This window comes from Apium graveolens, chromosome 3 (assembly GCF_009905375.1).
Source record: "Apium graveolens cultivar Ventura chromosome 3, ASM990537v1, whole genome shotgun sequence".
Taxonomy (NCBI): Eukaryota; Viridiplantae; Streptophyta; class Magnoliopsida; order Apiales; family Apiaceae; genus Apium; species Apium graveolens.
In genome coordinates, this window is record NC_133649.1 from 74747434 (window position 1) to 74754881 (window position 7448).

The 7448-nt window shown below is 38.0% G+C and overlaps 1 non-coding gene across 1 annotated transcript; it reads left to right on the forward strand.

Moving 5' to 3' along the window:
* Positions 1-4512: 4512 nt before the first annotated feature.
* LOC141716232 (small nucleolar RNA R71) lies at positions 4513-4619 on the forward strand. Its single transcript, XR_012572949.1, has one exon. It is a non-coding gene; the product is annotated as a small nucleolar RNA R71 (small nucleolar RNA).
* Positions 4620-7448: the final 2829 nt, after the last annotated feature.

Consider the following 7448-nt stretch of genomic DNA (forward strand, 5'->3'; position numbering starts at 1 on the left):
ATTTGACAACATAACGGTTTAAGCATAAGTTATCTATCTTGATTACATAAGGCAAGTAAAACGGTTAGAGTTACCCACTAATCATGCATACAATACATGAACCTATGCTAGCATGGCAAGTTCTAAACCTCTATATTCACTGTCGCTTCAATAGAGATTAACACGCTATCTTATATGTTAGCTACGCACATAAGACGAATAAGCACAACCAATACTAGAATATAAATCAATTACCACACACCAAGATATCAAGTAATTAACTATTGAAATCCATAAGTAAATCCGCTAGAATCCCATGATAACGATTAGCTCATAATCGAACTCATCGTCACCATGGGTTCTAATGAAAGCATGGTATAAACAAGGTCTTAATAAACTGAATAATAATTAAAGTACGAATAAACGAGATCTAGGTTCAACAAGAACGAAAACGAGCATCCAAAGTTACAACTAATTCAAAAAATCACAAGTTTAAAATAAGATCTTCTCTTTTCAGAGTTGTTCTGTGCTTCTAGGTCTTCTCCTTGGTATCCCAATCTTCTCGGATGATGAAAACCCTTTTTTTAAGTATATATAAGCCCATATTGGACCTGAACCCTTAAAATCATCAAATTCCACTCAAAAAAGGCTTTTTCAGTGAAATCAGCGAACTCAGCTGCGCATCAGCGGGCGGCCACACGGCACACCAGACGGGCGCCTCCACCAACGGGCGGCCGCGCGGCACATCAGGCGGGCGCCTGAGGCCTGTCTAGAAAAATTCTGATGAATCTTGTTTTGGCCATAACTTGAGTTTTACTCGTCAGAATTAGGCGATTCAACTGCCCATACAAAGCTAATGAGATTATCTATAACTTGAAAATGGCCTTGGATTCCAAATCTGATCAGTTTTCATCATATTTTCTTTAAAAGATCCTTTCTTCATTTAACTGATACCTGAAATGCAACAACACAAAAACACATCAAAATACCAACAACTTGAGTCCAAAACACCAATTTAAGCTTATAATAAAGCGTTCCAAGTGGATATAAAATCCACTTATCATACCCCCAAACTTGAATCGATGTTTTTCCTTAAGCATAAACAGACTCAAAACTACAAAACAAACCTAATGCATGAATGCAACTACGTGAATACAACTAAATGATAATGCAATCGATCCCCTCAGAATAAACATAACCAAATGAATAAGCCCTAAGAATGCAATGACTTAAAACAGAGTTCGAATAAATCCCACAAACCAACTCACAAACCAGAAACGTGCGTGTGTGAAATGCTTAATAGATATCTCTCGATACTAGATCAATAACCATAACTTATCTATCATCGAAATAATCAAAAGTTTATAAACAGAATAGACAATAAACACATTATGACTCACAACACCTCCTTTCTACTAGAGTTATAGAAGGATTCACACTATTATTGAACACATTATAACAAAGATGCTTATTTGACCGTGTAATGAATGAGTTCCCAAAAGACTTATGCAATAATACCCATGTAGCGAGGGTTAGGTTAGCGGATCCCAGACTATAAAAGCCTTAGGTCACTAGGCATAAAGTCCCCTAGAACTTAATAACTCGAGTATTAAAGAGCTCACTCTTGATCAATTATGCATAAACACATACTTTTTTTTCTTTCTTTTTTTTTTCTTTTTTTTTTCTTTTTTTTTCTTTTATGAATGAGTGCGTTTCGCTCCATCTCATTCAACCCTAGACTACTCATAAAAATATGAGTCGGCTCTAGCCATTTGACGCCTAGCCTTACAACAACTAGCAATGAAATCCAAGTTTTTCTCCAGATAAAAAAATCAGTGTTTTTACGTCATTACGAGAATATCACAAATTCTAAATATAACCAAGTGATTAAATCTCAACAACAAACAAGTATGATCATGATCTAGATCAAAAGCAACCCTATAAGACTTTGTGAAAATATTTGTTTCTGGCATGCAAATCAATTCATTAAGACTTAAACATCCCTATATTCGTCATCACCACACTCAAATCAACATCAACTTATCAAATATCATAGTTCATCTTAAGGGATCATACTAAATATGCATGCAAATGTAACTATATGAAATCACATAAAAATAATAAATATGTCCTATGTGAACAATCATGCAAAAATATGAATGAAGTACAACTAAACATGCAATATGAATCTATATAAATCTATATGGACACACAAACACTACTAATCCTTACATTATCACCCCCAAACTTAAAATTTGCATTGTCTTCATTGAAGGTAATAATAAGGATTTCAGGCATACCTAATTAGCAGGAGAGTCACCCTCTTCGGGTGGAGGATCAGATGGCCAATCAACCTCGCCACCAGTGTCTCGGATAACAGTACCCAAAGCCTGTGTCAAATCTGTAGCAAAACGACGGTGAATGTCGTGCATGGCCTCCATACGCCTAATTACTCACCTATACTGCTCATCACCAATACCAGTCCTATCAACTACCTGTTGTACATGAGAAGAACCCTATGTAGGCATTGGAGAGTTCGTTCGGCTACCCTCTACATCATCAAATATATATCCCAAGCCCTTACAATGTGGTGCACCTAAGAATGCATAACTCAAGTGATCTGGTAGTGGGTGGAACTCAATTGTGGAAACATCTTCAATAGACGGCTCGAGACTCTCCTGAGAAATTTTCAGCTCTGCTAACCCAAGAGAATCGAATGGCATATCCAACTTCCTCTTCCATGGAGGTGCATTCAAAACCTGCAGTTGCTCTGCTCCTTCCTTGTCATCAATAACTGATTTCCCTATTAAGGATCTCTCTAAGGTCTCTAACTTTGGCAATTGCTCAAGTTCCGAATTTACTACAGAGTCGACCCACTCTACTTTAAAGAACTCCTCTTTAGTTATGGGTAACTTTATTTCCTTGAACACATTAAAAGTGACCTTTTGATCGTAAACCTTCATCGAAAGCTCTCCTTTTTGCACATCGATCATAGTTCGGCCTGTAGCCAAGAATGTTCTTCCCAAGATAATGGGAATCTTCTTATCTTCCTCGAAATCAAAAATTATAAAGTCAGCAGGGAAGATGAGTTTATCCACCTTGACCAAGACATCCTCCACTATACCTCGTGGATAAGCGATGGAACGGTCAGCTAGTTGCAATAACATGTATGTTGGTTTCAGATCAGGCAGACCAAGCTTCTTGAAGATAGATAAGGGCATCAGATTGATGCTAGCTCCTAAATCACATAAACACTTATCGAACGACAAGTTTTCGATGGTGCAAGGAATAGTGAAGCTTTCAGGATCTTTAAGCTTCGGAGGAAACTTCTGTTGCAGCACAACACTGCATTCCTCCGTTAGAGCAACATTCTCTAAGTCATCGAGCTTCACTTTCCGAGTCAGAATACCTTTCATAAACCTCACATAGCTAGGCATCTGTTCAAGAGCTTCAACGAAAGGTATGTTGATATGAAGTTTCTTGAACACCTCCAAAAACTTCTCAAACTGTTTATCCATCTTTTTTTTTCTGCAGCCTCTTAGGAAAAGGAGGTGGAGGATATTTCTGTTTCTCCCCTGTATTACCCTCATGAGGAGTGTGTTCCATAGTAGTCTTCCTTAGTTCTACCTCTGCTTCCTTCTACACTTCTTCTCCAGCCACAACTGCATTTTCTGAATCTTGAGATTTTTAGGCTCTTCGTCTTGCTGAATTTGGGGGCTTGCGACCTTTCCAGACCTCAAGGTGATGGCGTTCACCTGCTCTTCAACTTCCCTCTTGCCTGGATTTGTTTCTGTATCACTAGGAAGCGTTCCTGGTGGTCGATTCAATAAGGCATTAACAATTTGCCCTATTTGGTTCTCCAGAGTCTTGATAGAAATAGCCTGGCTTTGGCATATAAGAGCCTGGTTGTTGCACATAAGCCTCAACTCTTCCAATTCAGATTTTTCATTCGAAGATAGACCTGCATCATGATTTTGTTATTGAATTTGGAGTTGTTATTTTGGTGCAATTTGTTGCTGAAAACCAGGAGGGTTGAATAGCTTATTTCCAAACTGATGGAACGGTTGTTGCATCATATTCTGATTGTTGCTCCAGCTGAAGTTAGGATGATTCCAGTTGTCAGGATAATAAGTGGCAGGAACTGGCTGCTGCGATCTCTGAAAGTTGCTCACAAACTGAGCTAAGTCACTAGATATAGCGCATTGCTCTGTCGTATGCAGACCTGCACACAACTCACAAACACTGGTTATCTGCTTAACACCATAGTTAGCCAGAGAATCGATCTTTATAGGCAACGCCTTCAGTTGAGCAGTGATAGCCATAGTTGTATCCACTTCAAGAACTCCTGCTACCTTGCCCTATGGAAATCTATGGGTTGAATACTGATATTCATTAGCTGCTATCAGTTCAATTAGATCATAAGCTTCCTTATAGCTCTTCGCCCATAAGGCTCCACCTGATGCTGCATCGATCATGGGTCTGGACTGTGCTCCCAACCCATTATAAAAACAAGTGATGATCATCCAATCAGGCATTCCATGATGAAGACACTTCCTAAGCATCTCCTTGTAGCGCTCCCAAGCTTCATATAAAGATTCTCCTGATTGCTGCGTAAATTGAGTAAAAGCATTCCTGATTGCAGCTATCTTCGCCATAGGGAATAATTTAGTAAGAAACTTCTAAGCAAGATCTTCCCAAGTAGTAATTGAACCAGCTGGTAGAGAGTGTAACCAGCTCTTAGCCTTGTCCCTCAGAGAGAATGGGAACAGTCTCAGCTCCATAGCATCTTCAGAAACACCGTTGAACTTGAAGGTGTCGCAGATCTCAATGAAATCCCTAATATGCATATTGGGATCTTCCGTTGAAATACCCCAAAACTGGATTGAATTCTGCACCCATTGAATTATGCCAGGCTTGATCTCAAAGGTATTAGCTGTGATAGCTGGCCTAACAATGCTAGATTGAATGTCATTGATCTTGGGTTGAGAAAAATCCATCAAGGCTTTCGTTCGTGCTGCTGGATCTCCCATTGTAATGAGTACCTGAAACACAAACAAATAAACCGTGAAAGTAAAAAAATCCGAGGCAGTGAACTTTAACGACCACTGATGACAAGGACATAAACTAAAAATTAATACCAAGTCCCCGGCAGCGGCGCCAAAAACTTGTTAGGGCAAAAACACGCGCTAAAATTCACGCAAGCATACGTGTTCGCAAGTAGTATAAGATATAAATCAGATTCGTTCCCACATAGACTGGTTTAGGTTAAGTTCAATTTATGCACCTATGCAACAATGTATGGTTATCGCTTAATGCTAAGACAAATAAAAAATTGGGTTTTGATTAAACTAAGAGATTATACTAAATAATATTAACTAAGAGAATTGAGGTGGAATTACTATATATGACAAACATGGGATTCTAACTTCATTACTACTTCATTTAATAGCCTTTTCGTTCTTAACCTTAGCATGTGATGGTGATTACACTAATCAGATAATATGAAACTGATAAATGCCAACTTTCGTTGCACGAGTACCATTCTACCAGACATCCACAAAAGAGATAGAAGCTGAATATGCACCAATTATATTGAGACCCTATATGTCTATAGAATTTGACAACATAACGGTTTAAGCATAAGTTATCTATATTGATTACATAGGGCAAGTAAAACGGTTAGGGTTACCCACTAATCATGCATACAATACATGAACCTATGCTAGCATGGCAAGTTCTAAACCTCTATATTCACTGCCGCTTCAATAGAGATTAACACGCTATCTTATATGTTAGCTACGCACATAAGACGAATAAGCACAACCAATACTAGGATATCAATCAATCACCACAAACCAAGATATCAAATAATTAACTATTGAAATCCATAAGTAAATCCGCTAGAATCCCATGATAACGATTAGCTCATAATCGAACTCATCGTCACCATGGGTTCTAATGAAAGCATGGTATAAACAAGGTCTTAATAAACTGAATAATAATTAAAGTATGAATAAACGAGATCTAGGTTCAACAAGAACGAAAACGAGCATCCAAAGTTATAACTAATTCAAAGAATCACAAGTTGAAAACAAGATCTTCTTTTTCAGAGTTGTTCTGTGCTTCTAGGTCTTCTCCTTGGTATCCCAATATTCCCGGATGATGAAAACCTTTTTTTTAAAATATATATAAGCCCATATTGGACCTGAACCCTTAAAATCGTCAAATTCCACTCAAAAATGGCTTTTTCAGTGAAATCAGCGAACTCAGCCGCGCATCAGCGGGCGGCCGCGCGGCACACCAGGCGGGCGCCTCCACCAACGGGCGGCCGCGCGACACACGCCTGTCTGGAAAAATTCTGATAAATCTTGTTTTGGCCATAAATTGAGTTCTACTCATCAGAATTAGGCGATTCAACTGCCCACACGAAGCTAATGAGATTCTCTACAACTTGACAATGACCTTGGATTCCAAATCTGATAAATTTTCATCATATGTTCTTTAAAAGCTCATTTCTTCATTTAACTGATACCTGAAATGCAATAACACAAAAAAAACATTAAATACCAACAACTTGAGTCCAAAACACCAATTTAAGCTTGTAATAAAGCGTTCCAAGTGGATATAAAATCCACTTATCATAAAAGTGCATTCTTCTTTGTTGAATAAAACTTCAAAGCCTTTGTCTACAAATTGGCTAACACTGAGAAGATTCACTTCAAGACCAGCTACTAGTGCTACATCATCAATGATAATATTTTCAGAAACAATCTTGCCATATCCCATTGTGAATCCTTTGCTGTTGTCTCCAAAGGTCACCAATGGGCCAGCTTTCTTCTCAAACTGTGATAGTAGGGCCTTATCACCTGTCATATATCTAAAGCATCCACTGTCAATTATCCATATGACTTTCTTCACTTTGCCCTACACACAATGAGATTCAAGTATGTTTAGTGACCCATGCAGTGTTAGGTACTTTCTTCTTTTAACTGATTTAGCAGAAGTAAAGTGAGTTATTTCAGATAAAATAGAGTTCAAAGATTGTTGTGCATTTTCCCTTTCTGATGTAGACTCAATTTTTATTTCTTTAAGGTCTACTCTCAGTTTGTGGCAACTCTTCATCACTTTCAGGTTGCAAGGGATGTAGTCAAACTTATCACAAAATGAGTAGGGATCATTTAAATCAGCTTTATTGTATTTACAAGCTCCTTCAGTTGGCTTACTAACAACCATTTTACAAAGGTGAGTTAGATGATTTATAGAGCCACATTTTTCACACTTCTTTCCAGGAGCATCTGCAACATAAGCTAGATCATTGATTTTGTTTATCCCTATTTTCCCAATTCTATTTTTCTTCTTCTTTCCTGTATCTTCAATCTTTGTTCCTTTGACATGAGTCTTGGTGTTTTGATTGTCTATGAGATTTTTTTCAGCCTTAGAAGATTGAGTTGAGTTTGCATTTTTCTTTT